Here is a 13,321-nt window from a genome sequence, read left to right on the forward strand (position 1 = left end):
TGTGGGACACCTTTACCTTTAGCCAAGCCAATTCAGCATCCTTTTCACATGTCTAAAGAGCTGGTCAAGTATGGGTGTATTGCTATAGCAGCGGCTGGCTAGTGATGCCTCCAGAAGGAGGAGGTAGGCCTTCCCCTCCTCACCTGGCTGGAGGCCACATCATCTCTAGGAGTAGGAGAGCAAAACTCCAGGGGACAGCCTAGTCTGAAGCTGGGGAGGCACAGAGGCTTGACTTCTTCTCTGCGCTGAATCAAAAACTATGGTTTTGGGAGGCCTCCCTGGAAACCTAATGGGGCAGCAAGATCTGTCAGAATGTTAATGCTGTTAGCCCTTCCAGCTGATGCTCAGGTTGTATGTATGTGTAAATAAATGCATATATAAAAAAGATAGCACAATATCCATGACCTTCATTCCAAGGAAACCAAACTGAGGCAAGTGCTCCTGGCAGCCCTGAAGTCTCTCGCCACTTGGAAATTGGAGTGTGCGAAGCACTCAGATACATAATTCGGATGATCGGGAAACTGGTGTCTATGCCTGACACCTTGTTTTTCCTCTCTTGTGCAGAATCACAGCATATATATAGTCCTAGGAAGCCCCTTGCTGGATTGTCACCTTGTAGTGGTGAGTGGGCTTGCGTGTTCCAATGAACCCTGTGAGCAATGCTGTCGGGAGTCATGTGCTCCCAGCAGGGTCACCCATGGCGGTAAGGTCAAGGGAGAGGAATCAGACAAAGAACGATCCAAGAATGTCCTCAACAGCAGAACAGGCGGAGGATAACAATGTGTATGTTACAACGGCTGTGAAGGCGGATGAAGGCTGCAGCAGATAAAGGACTTCCAATCGTCGTGGTACCCATGCCATTGGATCAAAGCCTTTTTCTGTCAAGTTGGTGTGTTGATCTCCCCACATAAAACAAATTCACGCCCAGGCGTCTTCCATAACAAAAGTCCCATGGCGATTGGCGAACGGCGACAGGGGCAGGACTGTGAAATCCAGAAGCCCCTAGTCATGAACTGGTACATCGGAGGTGGATACAGATTCAGACGGATCCTTTGTTAAAGACTTTATTTTGGAAGACAATCTTACTCGGTCACGAGTGATCGCGAAGAAGAAGAAGTCCTAGGAACACAGCCAACAGTCACATAACTCCAAAGAGAATATAGACCAAGGCTCGGGCTTCCAGGTGAGCTCAGTCCTGCCAGCACCTCTCCTTTTAGAGCTTAACTGATAATTTCATTAAAAAATTGTTCAACAGGCAATCCAGGAGTACCTAGCTGCGCTCTCTCCAAAGCAGGGTTTTTTAACCTGAGGTCCATGGCTTCAGGGAGGCCATGAACCACACACACACACACACACACACAATTTCTAGTGCAATAAAATTAATTGTATTTATTTAGCTCAATCCTGATAAGACCGAGGTGCTACTTGTGGGTGACAGGGGAAAGTTGGGTGTTGCTGACCTGAGTCTTAATGGGGTAAGATTACCCCTGAAGGATCAGGTCCGCAGCCTCGGGGTTGTTCTTGATTCCAAGTTGTCCATGGAGGCTCAGATTTCGGCAGTGAGCCGGGCAGCTTGGTATCAACTACACCTCATACGGAGGTTGCAACCCTACCTCCCTATTCATCAGCTCCCACTGGTGGTACATGCCCTGGTCACCTCTCGATTAGACTACTGCAATGCGCTCTACGTGGGGTTACCCTTGAAAACGGTCCGGAAACTACAACTGGTGCAGAATGTGGCGGCACGCCTGCTTACAAACAGCCACCGCCGTGATCACATCACGCCGGTGTTAATTCATCTACACTGGCTTCCAGTTGTTTTCCGGGCCCAATTCAAGGTGTTGGTCTTAACCTTTAAATCCCTATACGGTCTCGGCCCAGTTTACCTGAAGGAGCACCTCCAGTACCACCAACTAAGCCGCCCGACCAGATCAGCCACACAGGGCCTTCTCTCCGTCCCACCAACGAAAACAGCTAGGTTGGTGGGGACTAGAGAGAGGGGATTTTCAGTGGCGGCCCCCACTCTCTGGAACTCCCTCCCGTTCGATCATCACCATGCCCCTTCCCTAGATACATTTCGCCGAGCCTTGAAAACATGGCTCTTTGGACAGGCCTTTGGGATCCCCGGGGTGGGCTAATTTTTTTATATCGTTTTAAAACTGTCTATTGATGGCCCTAAACTGTTTTGTACTGCTGCTTTTAAAATGATTATTGTTGACTGCCCTGTATTTTATTATGTATTTATATTGTATTGTTGAACTTTAATGTTGTACGTCGCCTAGAGTGGTTTCGGCCAGATAGGCGACACAAAAATTAAATGTATTATTTATTATTATTTATTATTTATGGGGGCCCATAGCTTTCATCAGATTCTCAAAGGAGTCCATGACCCCACAAAAGTTACAAACCATTGCCCAGTAATCCGGCCCCTCCCTAGCTAGATTCAGAGTGCATGTTTTTGAAGCTTGATCCCTCACAGGCAGCACACAGAAGCCTCTCACAATCCAGAGACTGTTGTTTACACATAGCAGCTGTTGGCAGGGAGGGGGAGCAGATTTTTAATTTATATACATACCCAGATCTTTCCTGGAAGTTGTTTACTACCCTAGAGGCAGGAGGGAGGATGGGAAAAGGGCACGACCCCATCTACTCATCTTCACCCTACAAGGAGACAGAGTGGAGATCTCACTGCCTAACTGGGACCGAAAGCAAGGGGGAAGTAGCCATGGGTCGCTGGCTTGATCTTGGCCTGTTGTTGCAGCAACTGAAGGACAGAGAAGGGCTTGGTTTGAATTTGAGACCCATCAAGGCAGACCCCACATCAGAAGGTGCAGAACAGGAGCAATCGTAACAGAGAGTGCATGTCTGATACCAGTGGAGAGACGTTAGATTGGAGAATGGAAATATTTTATTTCCTAGCACAATTGATTTAATAATTCAGAAGAGGCCTGATGGACCTTATTTGGCCCACAGCCAGACAGGAGAGTCCCCCAACGTTGATTTAATCAGAGCAACTTCACACCCTCAAAAGGTCTCTGTTTATCAAGAAAGTCCATACTTTCTGGCTTCTATTCCTTGTAGGAAAACGCTGCTCCTATTGTGGAGGGAAGCACTTCCATGGAGTCCAATGGGATTTATTCAAGAGTAGGCTTGTGTAAAATTGCAGCCATAGTTACATATCCAGGGACAAAAAGAGAGCCAAGACCAAGACACAACACCTCTTGTTGACGAAGGCAGCTATGATCCTGCACACACTTACTCCTGAGTAAACATGCAAGTTGCAAACATTTATTCAGTCAAACATTTGTTTTAAATTAAATTGCCACAGGCAGGCCTTCTCACGCCAGTGCAGGTCAAGCAATGGCAGAGTAAATGAATGCAGTTTACAGCAGCCTTTGCCAATCTGGTGCCCTCCAGATGTTTTGGACTGCAACTTCCATCAGCCCCAGCCAGCATGGCCGATGCTCAGGGATCATGGGATTTGTAGCCCTGCAACATCTGGCAGGCCACAGGCTCTCCCCGCTCCTGTGCCAGAGAAACCAAATGGGAGTATTCTACAAAAACCTTTCACTGATCTTATGTCCCATAAAAATATTAACAGCAAAAAGAGAAAAAGGAATGTGAATTTGGACCAAGTCTAGGGGGGGAAATCACATGAAGTCTATTTGCAACATTTCCTCCAGGAAAATCACATTCGGCAACCTGAAGGCTGTATCCAGCTCAGAGGAGACTCATCAAAACAAATGGAGCTGAGTTAGTCCATTATTTTCAGTGGGTCTTCTCTGAGTAGGACTACCCTAAAGGTTTATCATGCTTTTTTTTAGTGCAGTTTATTGCTCCAATAAAATGTTGTCCCTTGATACTGAATTAGCATTGTCTCTAACTTTATTAAAAACAAGTATATAAAACTGCATCTTAGGCTCAATAAATAAGCAGCCCTCATAGCTATAACTCCATCCTAAATATTCTACTTTTACTCTGCTTATTATTTTTCTTCATCCACCTCCCCTCCCGCCCCAACTGGTGGAACCTGGAGAACTCAAAAGCTTGTCAATTTTGTTTGGTCCCTAATAAAGGTACTACTAGGGTTGCCAGGTTCATGGCCTCAGCCTGAGCCTGTATCTTTAGGAGAAGAGAAAGTCAGCCAAGTGCAGGTGTCAGCTAAGTGCAGGCCTGGCAACCAAGAGGTCTTCTGTATCTTTAAAAGTTGTGCAGGGGGAAGGGAGAATTCCACCTTGTGGTTTTTCCCATCACAGGGTTGCAAGAACACCTGCACTTGGCTGACTTTCTCTTCTCCTAAAGATACAGGATCAGTCTCAGGCCATGGACCTGGCAACCCTACCATAATACAAAGTTCTAATATTTAACTCCTCAAGGATTATGTTACTCTACTGGCTTTCTTTTTTTAAATCCACCCTCAGTCAAGGATGAGAGAGACTTTTGGGGCCTTTTCCAGATTAGGCGTTTGTTGCATGCTCACCCTGCCTTATTAACCGAATTTTTCAGAGGGTCCTATTCTTAAATTGTTCTTCCTCATTATTTAAATGGAGGTTGTCGTTGTCTGTCATGTGTCAAATGAAAAAGAAGTTATTATATTTGTTATGTCACTGTTTTATTATTTTTTGTTATTAGGAAATTGTTTTTGCAATTGTTTTTGAGATGTATTTTTGTTCCCCTTGCTGTAAGCCGCCTTGAGCACAATTTTATGTGGAAAGGCGGCGTACAAATAAAATGATGATGATGATGATGAAGTCAAATCCCCCCCCTCAAAAAAATCTGTGTGTGTGGGTGAAGCATTGCTCTAGGGAGGGTGGTGCCCCCATCCCCTCCACCCCAGCAACAAGGCTGTTTTACCCTTTTTGCAAAGATGGAGTCGCAACTTTGAGAAAAGTCTTCAGTCACACACTCTTGCCCGCAGAGGGTATTAGCAATGAAGTGTGCCTTGGGACAGGATAAATGGGCCTTCTCTTTTCAAAAAAGGGAAGGAAGGAAATGGTCACACTGTTGGAAAATCTTCAGCAATTTAGATGAACGGTCGTTGGAAAAAGACAACGTCCAACCTTTATCCCAATTGGCTTTGTGACAGGAAAAAAGATACATGAAAGCAGCTAATATTAACTGCTGTCTTGGCATGAAGGTCTGAGCCAAGAGGAACGCTCTCGCCGTTCTTTCCAGTTATTTGATTTTTTTGCCATTTTGCTTTGGAGTACCCTGCATAGCCCATTGGGAAAGGCCTTTTGGGCCTCGTCTGAGTCCCAAAGTTGAAAGGGCCCTGCAGTGTCCAATTTCTACAGGGCCAGTCCTCACTTCCCAGGGAAGGGTCAGACCTTCTTTTTTGCTCTCTGTCCCTGGTAAACCACTCTTCCTGTTTTTGGAAAGCCTTCTTGAAATTTGGTCAGCGTGAGCTTCTACCGCTGCCAGTCTACAGGGTTTAGCTCCCACCCCAAAGACATCCAAGAAGCAGACTCTATGAGGGCCAAACTAGGCACGACACAAAACTGGAATTCCCCAATGTTCCCTGTAACCAAATATCTGGGGTGACAGCTTCCATAGTCCCAGCATGCCCATTTGGACCACAACTCCCATCAGCCCCAGGCAGCATGGCCATTTTGGGTTGCATGGCTTCTGACGGGAGTTGAGGTCCAAAACATCTACACTACAGCCAGCCAGCATAACTGTTTTAGGCTTTGACTCCCATCGAACCCCAGCCAGCACAGCTGTTTTGGACCAGCACAACTCCTATCAGTCACAGTCACTGCCGTTTTGAGCTACAACTCCTGTAGGGGAGGGCCATAGCTTAGTGGTGGAGTATCTGCTTAGTGTGCAAATGGTCTCAGGTTCAATCCCAGGTATCTCCAGGTAGGGCTGGGGGACATGTCCCCTGTCTGAAATCCTTAAAAGCTGCTGCCAGCAAGTCAGTGTAGAGCACTGTTTTTCAGCCTCGGGTCCCCAGATGGCTAAGCTGGCTAGGGTTGATGGGAGTTGTAGTATGAGAACATCTGGAGTCCCAAAGTTGAAGGACAGTGGTGTAGACTAAACTGAATAAGGCAGGTTCCTATGTTCTCCAGTGCAGGTGTTTTGGACCAAAGTTTCCATCAGACCCAGCTAGCACTACCTTAGCTAGGGCTGATGGGAAATGTAGTCCAAAATATCTGGTGGGCCCCTGGTTTGCAACCACATCAGCTGGGGGTGGCGGGGCAATTTTTGTGAGGAGCACAGCACAGGAGGAGAGAAGACTGTGGGGAGATATGATAGCACTGTTCAAGTACTCGAAAGGCTGCCACACAGAGGAGGGCCAGGATATTTTCTCGATCGTCCCAGAGGGCAGGACACAAAAGAATGGGCTCAAGTTACAGGAAGACAGATTTCGGCTGAACATCAGGAAAAACCTCCTAACTGTTAGAGCAGTGTAACAGTGGAACCAATGACCTAGGGGTGTGGAGGCCTTCAGGAGACAGCTGGATAGTCATCTGTCAGAGATGCTTTACGTTGGATTCCTGCATTTATGGCCTTGTAGGCTCCTTCCAACTCTATGATTCTATGAGGAGGTGAGGATTTAACTCTTTCCTTTCCTGCTGTGGTCCTAATGAAAATTGGCACCCCCAATGCTATTCATGCTGGGGAGAGAGGGGCATTCCTATTAGTGCCAATGGCGCCTCCCCTTCCGGGGTGGCTCATAGAATCATAGGATCATATATTAGCAGAGCTGGAAGGAGCCTATAAGGCCGTTGAGTCCAAACCATGTCTTGATACTTCAGGCCAGACCCTAATAGCTTCATAGGTGATTATTTTTTGTTGGGATCACAGTGGGAGCAGGAAAGGATTGGCCCTCCCCCTCTTGCACTGTGGTCCCAACAAGCTCTCCCTGCCATGCTTGCTATTATTTTTCCCCAGCAACTATGGAATGTGTTTAACTTCAGGTCTAGTTTGGCCCTCAGTGGGCCATGGGTGCCCCTGCCAAAAAAAAAAGAAAAAAAAAGGTTTTCTTCATGGGGTGGCGAAAATCAAGCAACACACACACTCAGGTCCCCCTTTGTGTCCTAGGATCACAAAGAGGTTCTGGGGCTAAGACTGGCTGCCAGCCAGGCCAAGTTAAGCCCTGTACCAGATCTGGAAAGGTATTCAGGGTGGGGTGAGGTGGGGAGTTGCAATCCAGGAACAAGAGGTCGTGGGGGAGAGGATGAGTGGTGGGAGGAGAGCAGAGTAACTGCAATCTGCAGTTTTTGTTTCCCTGAAACTGACACTCCCTTTTTTGCTCTTAACATGCGGTTATGATGGAGTGTGATCTCATGCAGGCTCCTGCCGCAAAGGGAAGTCCCCCTGATTGGCCGAAAGGTATAACAGCCAGCATGCGATTGGATGAGACCTGTTTTCATGTGAACATCCATGCCCCAGCAGCATGTTCCTCTGACTAAGAAGGCTGAGAAGGAAACCCAGCATTGCTGGTGGATATCTTTCATCAGCACCTCCTCGCCCACTTCCACAGTTCCCGTGGGAGTGGGGATTTGCCCATCCAGCAAAACCTCTATTTTTAAAATTCTGAATAGGACACTGACTAATCATCTCAATCCAAAAGTCAGTTTAATCCATTAGGTTTGCACCTCCCCTGCCAAAGCCCAAACTTTGATCCTAGATCTGTGGGGAGCAGGCAGGCTGTGGTTATTCAGTAGAGACCCGAAAAGATATTTGGTACATGCTCAGAGACTCTCTTCAGCTGTTACTTCCCATCAGAGCTGGCTGGGAAGAAGCTGACCGTGCTTCCTGCCATGATAGAGTTGCCAGGTGCAATCCCTGAGCCTGAGCCTGTATCTTTAGGAGAAGAAAAAGTCAGCCAAGTGCAGGTGCTCTGGCAACCCTGTAAAAAGAAAAACCACAAGGTGGAATTCTCCCTTCCGCCTGCACAACTTTTAAAGATACAAAAGACCTCTTGGTTGCCAGGCCCAGCCTCCAAGAGGTCTTTTGTATCCTTAAAAGTTGTGGAGGGGGAAGGGAGAATTCCACCTTGTGGTTTTTCCCATTACAGGATTGCAAGAACACCTGCATTTGGCTGACTTTCTCTTCTCCTAAAGATACTGGCTCATCAGTATCAAGCCAGGAACCTGGCAACCCTATGCCATGACCATAGCTTCTAACACCTAAATATTCAGGGGGGAAAAGTAGGATGTGTTATTTTGTTTTCTTAAAAAATGATTGATCCATGCATTCGTTCAAAGTGTCTTGCCAGGACTAGATCATGTTCAGTCTAGTATATCATTCTGCCTTCATCCAGTTACTTCTAGGAAATTCACAAACAGGGCATGAAAGTGACAACACTCCCCTGTTGGTACATAGAGATAGATTGCCATTGAGTCTGGTGGGTTCTATTCTCTTCCATAAATGTGTCAATTTTTTAAAAAGTCACCCACTACTGAAACTGTGCCAAAAATAAATGGGCTGAATTAGAAGCATGAGTAAATTGGAAGAATATGCATTAATCTTCTCTCTCCTCACCCCCTAGTTGCCTCCCCTGTGGAAAGTTACAAGATCTTCAGGGCCGGGACCTATATTTTTTTGCTCTTAAAGCTCCATGACCATTGAAAGTGCTAAATCTGTGGATCCTGAAACTTCAGGCTAGAGCCTGAGATTTGAGCAATCCTCAGCTGCTCTGAAAATATTCAGGTTTCTGTGAAACTCCCTCCTTTGCCAATCAGAAACATTAATGTTAAGCATGGTTCATTCAGATGTGAATCAGTTGCCTAATTCATCTGAATGAAAACATAACGTTTAAGGTGTGTGTGTGTGTGGGGTGTAATTTCTTTGAATAGCAATTGTAAGTTTCGTAAAAGTCTTCACTCATGCCTTTCTCCCACAAATCAACTGCCCCAAAATTGTCATTGACTGGATTATGGAAGTGGGTGAGTTGTACATTTATTTTTAGCTCTAATTTCATCCTTCATTGCTACTGTGATGTGTCAGTGTTCTAGAAACAGAGAGTTGACTGCTTATAAAAGCCAGTACAATTCAACAGCAGCAAGAAAGAGAAAAATGAAAAATAAGGAGGAATATATTGAGGATAACATGCTAGGTGTCATTATTTATTTATTTGGAGCATTTGTACCCAGCTGGTCAACCAAAAAAGGCTCCCAGAGTGTCTTACGGACAGACAATTTAAGACATTCCCTGTTTGCATGCTGACAATCTAAAAGCCACAAGGAAAGGGGAACAGGGAGGGAAGAGGAAAACAGCAAACTCAGGTGCCAGTTCTTAAAGTTAAATGGTGGTTCTTATAACAACCCACTTGAATGAAAACAATTTAGTGCAGGAGGCACAGCCTGGTGGAGCTCATCTTTCAGGGGAGCTGATGGAATGAGATTTCTGCTCCCCTACTCTACCAGTGAAGCACTCAGCCGGAATGGCTGATACTATGTGACATTTGAGGAAGACAAGGTCTGATAGAGCTGGCCATTATCATTATCAAATTGATACTCCCATCAGCCCCAACCATCATGGCCACTGGATTGGGCTGATGGGAGCTGTAGTTCAAAAAAGTAACTTTTCCAAGCTCTGTTATCAATACAATCCCCTGCCCAATCCAGACATAGAGAAACATGCATCATTTCCTCCTTTTGTATTATTGTGGCACCTTAATAACGTAACACTTTTATTTTAGCGCTCAAGTTTGTGGGCCTGAGTGCAGGGACCTGCTTATTTATTTCTGTACAAAATCTAGTATATTTCACACCACTTTCCAAAGAAACGATGATGGCCTGAAGAGGAGTCCTGTGCGACTCAAAAGCTGCTCTATAGCATTTTAAACATGAGAAGGATCCTTTGAGAAACCTTGTTCAGCGCATTTTACTATCCTGTAATCAGCTCCAGAACTAGTTCTTCCAGCTGTTTCCCAAAGTGTTTCTGGAACGAACAATAAGCCACCAATAATTCTTCTGGTTATGACTCAGATGAAGCAGCAGCAGGCAGCAGGGCACGGACTGTTCTAGAGACTGGGGCTCACCCACGGGCGCATGAACTGTCTTGAGTAAGTGGGAGGAGCTGGCAGATGGTGTCAGGCGCAGGAAGCGTGGCTGCCATGTGGAAAAGGCCTCTGGCCAATCAGGTGCTGCATGATCCCTGCACCCAGCCAATTAGCCGCTGCATTTCACAGCATCCTCTGGTTGAGCTGGCTCAGTGGGGGCAAAGCGCTGAGACCGGGAAATCCAGCCTGTGGGAAAGGCTCTTCTCTGTGAGAAATGGCACATTCTACGGGCCTTGGATCAAGACAACAAGCCTCAAATGAAGGCTGAGAAGAGACAGATCTTCTTTCTTTCTATACCTGTAAGAAATCCCAGCTGTGTAGACTCTGCTGTTTGGGAAACAACAGCAAATGCAGGCAAATGTTCTCAAAATCTACCTGATACTAGAAGCAGTTCAGCATCCCAGAGTAATTCAAGCCAAACCAGAACCATACGCTTTGTTTTTGACGCTGTGCCTCAGTTATGAAAACAAAAATAAACCTATAACCCAGCTTGTAGACATATTGTGGGGGAGCTAAAGGGGCAAGGAATAATTGTAGACCCCAAAAGTTACAATTATTTAACCATATCAAATATTAATAAAATGATAAACAGCCACCTTTGCCAAGCCGGTGCCCTCCAGATGTTTTGGACTGCAACTCCCATCAGCCCCAAACCGCAAGGCCAATAGTCAGGGATGATAGGAGATGTACCCCAAAACATCTGGGGGGATATTGATTGGTGAAAGGTGAAGGGGTAGAGGAATATAGGTCTACAGTGTGATGGTGTCCAACAGGGGTCCTCAAACTACCCCCCCCCAGGACTACTTGAAAGTTGCTGAGGATCTTGGAGGATCACTTAATTATTTTTATGCCTTTTATAGCAATTGTAATGTGCTATGCTGAGAGCCAGTGTGGCGTAGTGGTTAAGGTGTTGGACTACAATTATTTATTTATTTATTTATTTTATTACATTTTTAGACCGCCCTATAGCAATAAGCTCCCAGGGCGGTGTACAGCATAATAAAACAGGTTAAAATACAAGTGGATGTAAATACAATACACAATAAAACATAATTAAAAATTTTCAATTTTAAATTCAAATTTTTAAATTTTTAAAATGCCTGGGCGAAGAGGTAGGTCTTTACCTGGCGCCGAAAAGATAACAAAGAAGGCGCCAGGCGTATCTCATCAGGGAGGGCGTTCCATAGTTCGGGGGCCACCACTGAGAAGGCCCTAGCTCTAGTTATCGTTCTCCGTGCCTCCCTATGCGTTGGGACACGGAGAAGGGCCTTCGACGTCAAGCTACAACCTGGGAGACTAGGGTTTGAATCCCCACACAGCCATGAAGCGCACTGGGTGACCTTGGGCCAGTCACTGCCTCTCAGCCTCATGAAAACCCGGTTGCCATAAGTCAGAATCGACTTGAAGGCAGTACATTTACATTTTAATGCGCTATGCTAGGTGCTGTATGATTTTTAATTGTATTTTTACAGACATGCTGCAGACTGAATGGATGAATCTTGTGGACGACTTGTTCACAGGCCACAGTTTGGGAGCCCCATCTGCTTTCAGGGAAGCCAGATGTAAAAGAGTACACTTCTGCTGAAATTCCCTCTGTTACACAACTGTTGAAGGTCCAGGGGTGTCGTTCTCTTTTGCCAGAGGCCATCCTAGCTGCTTTGCATGCGGAAGGCCCCAAACTCAATCTGCAAGAGTATCTCCTGTTAGAAGAATCAGGGAACAGGTGTTGAAAGATTAGGATGCTGCATAAGATCTTGGAGTAGTGTGGCTATTTACACACTGCCAGAAAAGAGGAAATGCACTGGCCCCTCTGAAAAGATGAGGACACAGATGTGCATAAAATCTGCATATGGTTAAGAGAGAGAGAGAGAGGTACAAATTAAGGAAAAAATACTAAAATTTAAACAGAAACACAGTACACCTCACCCAAGTGAGGGAGACTGTGACCTGTGTGCCAGTTCAGGCTGCTGTCTGGGTGCTGCTAAGTGCTGAGGGGCAACTTTGACCCCCCCACATGCTTTTCATTCTGATGGTCTTCCCTGTATATACCAGGCTTCAAACAGGGGACTCCTGCAAATAGACTGTCCTCTGTAAAATTAGCCTAAACACAAATTTGTAGGTGCACAGAAAAAACACAGAATTCTGTGTTTGGCAGGGAATTCTGTTTGCTCCCATTTTTAAAAGAATCGAGTTTCTAGCCCTAGTGGAAGTGAAGATGTGCTTGGAAGTATGCAGGCAATGCCTTGTGAAATCTCAAAATAACATTTGGAATAATCTTATTCTTGCCTCTCTCCGTTACTAGGAAAACTAAAATAAATTCTGCAAAGTAGTAAAAATGACAGAATAAATTATGCACAATAAGATAGATCTCTGCAAATGTAGATAATCGGCATAGGTTGCCAAATGTAGCGTTTCTGTTTGAAGAATGCGATGGCCTGGGTGCAGAATTTTAATTTTCTTCTTTCCATGCATACCTTTGTCATGGAGGATTTGGCCCCCTCATTCCTTTTCCATATTACAGATATTAAACCCCTGCACAGCAAAATGAAGTCCTGATTATCTCTCACACACAAATACACACCAAGCTTAAACCCAATTACCAGAACAAAAGATGGCCGTACGGTCACAGTCCGCTCAGTTTCAAAAGTGTCCTGCTAGGCCATATTGGGGTGGGGGTGGGATTTGCAGTTTGCAAACAGAACATCAAAGACCCCCTGCCAACCTTTCGACACAGAAAACTAAGCTGCGCTGTTCTTTTGGATTTGAGCCGGTAGTGCTGATGCAAAGAGGCCGCAGTATAATGTATCTGTCATACACAAATAGCCAAAGGCTCAAGATGTACTTGAAGAGAAGGAAGAGTTATAGGTTTGGGAACACATCAAATGCACCGGATATGTTGACATTTTTGAGCAACTGGCATGGCTCAGCAATACCTCCCATTGCATTCCCTTTCACTCCCTGGAACCAAGTCATATTCAAATCCTTCGGTGACTCATCCAGATGCTGCAAACTGTGCATTTTGTAGAGGCGCAGAGACTTCTAGATCAGCTTTCCCCAACTTGGTGCCCTCTAGCTGTTTTGGACTACAACTCCCATCAGTTTAAGTCTGCATGGCTGCATGGATTTGATGGGAGCTGTAATCCAAAATATCTGGAGGGCACCAGGTTGGAAAAGGTTGCTTTAGACGCTTTAGAAGGTGGCAGGTGGAAACATGTATGACGTGACAAGATGTGCAAGTCTCTCAGCTTTGCATCCAGTAGTATTGAATAGACGCCTCTTCTTCTCACCCCCAAACAGCAAAAAGGTAAA

The 13,321-nt window shown here is 45.6% G+C and overlaps 1 long non-coding RNA gene across 1 annotated transcript in view; it reads left to right on the top strand.

The window, feature by feature from the left end:
• Positions 1–634: 634 nt before the first annotated feature.
• LOC133374783 (uncharacterized) overlaps positions 635–13,321 on the top strand; it is a 28,339-nt gene continuing 15,652 nt past the window's right edge. Inside the window, exon 1 of the long non-coding RNA XR_009759973.1 lies at positions 635–1,183. This is a non-coding gene — a long non-coding RNA (uncharacterized LOC133374783). The remainder of the gene's footprint in view (positions 1,184–13,321) is intronic.

This window comes from Rhineura floridana, chromosome 22, assembly GCF_030035675.1.
Source record: "Rhineura floridana isolate rRhiFlo1 chromosome 22, rRhiFlo1.hap2, whole genome shotgun sequence".
In the NCBI taxonomy this organism is placed as follows: Eukaryota; Metazoa; Chordata; class Lepidosauria; order Squamata; family Rhineuridae; genus Rhineura; species Rhineura floridana.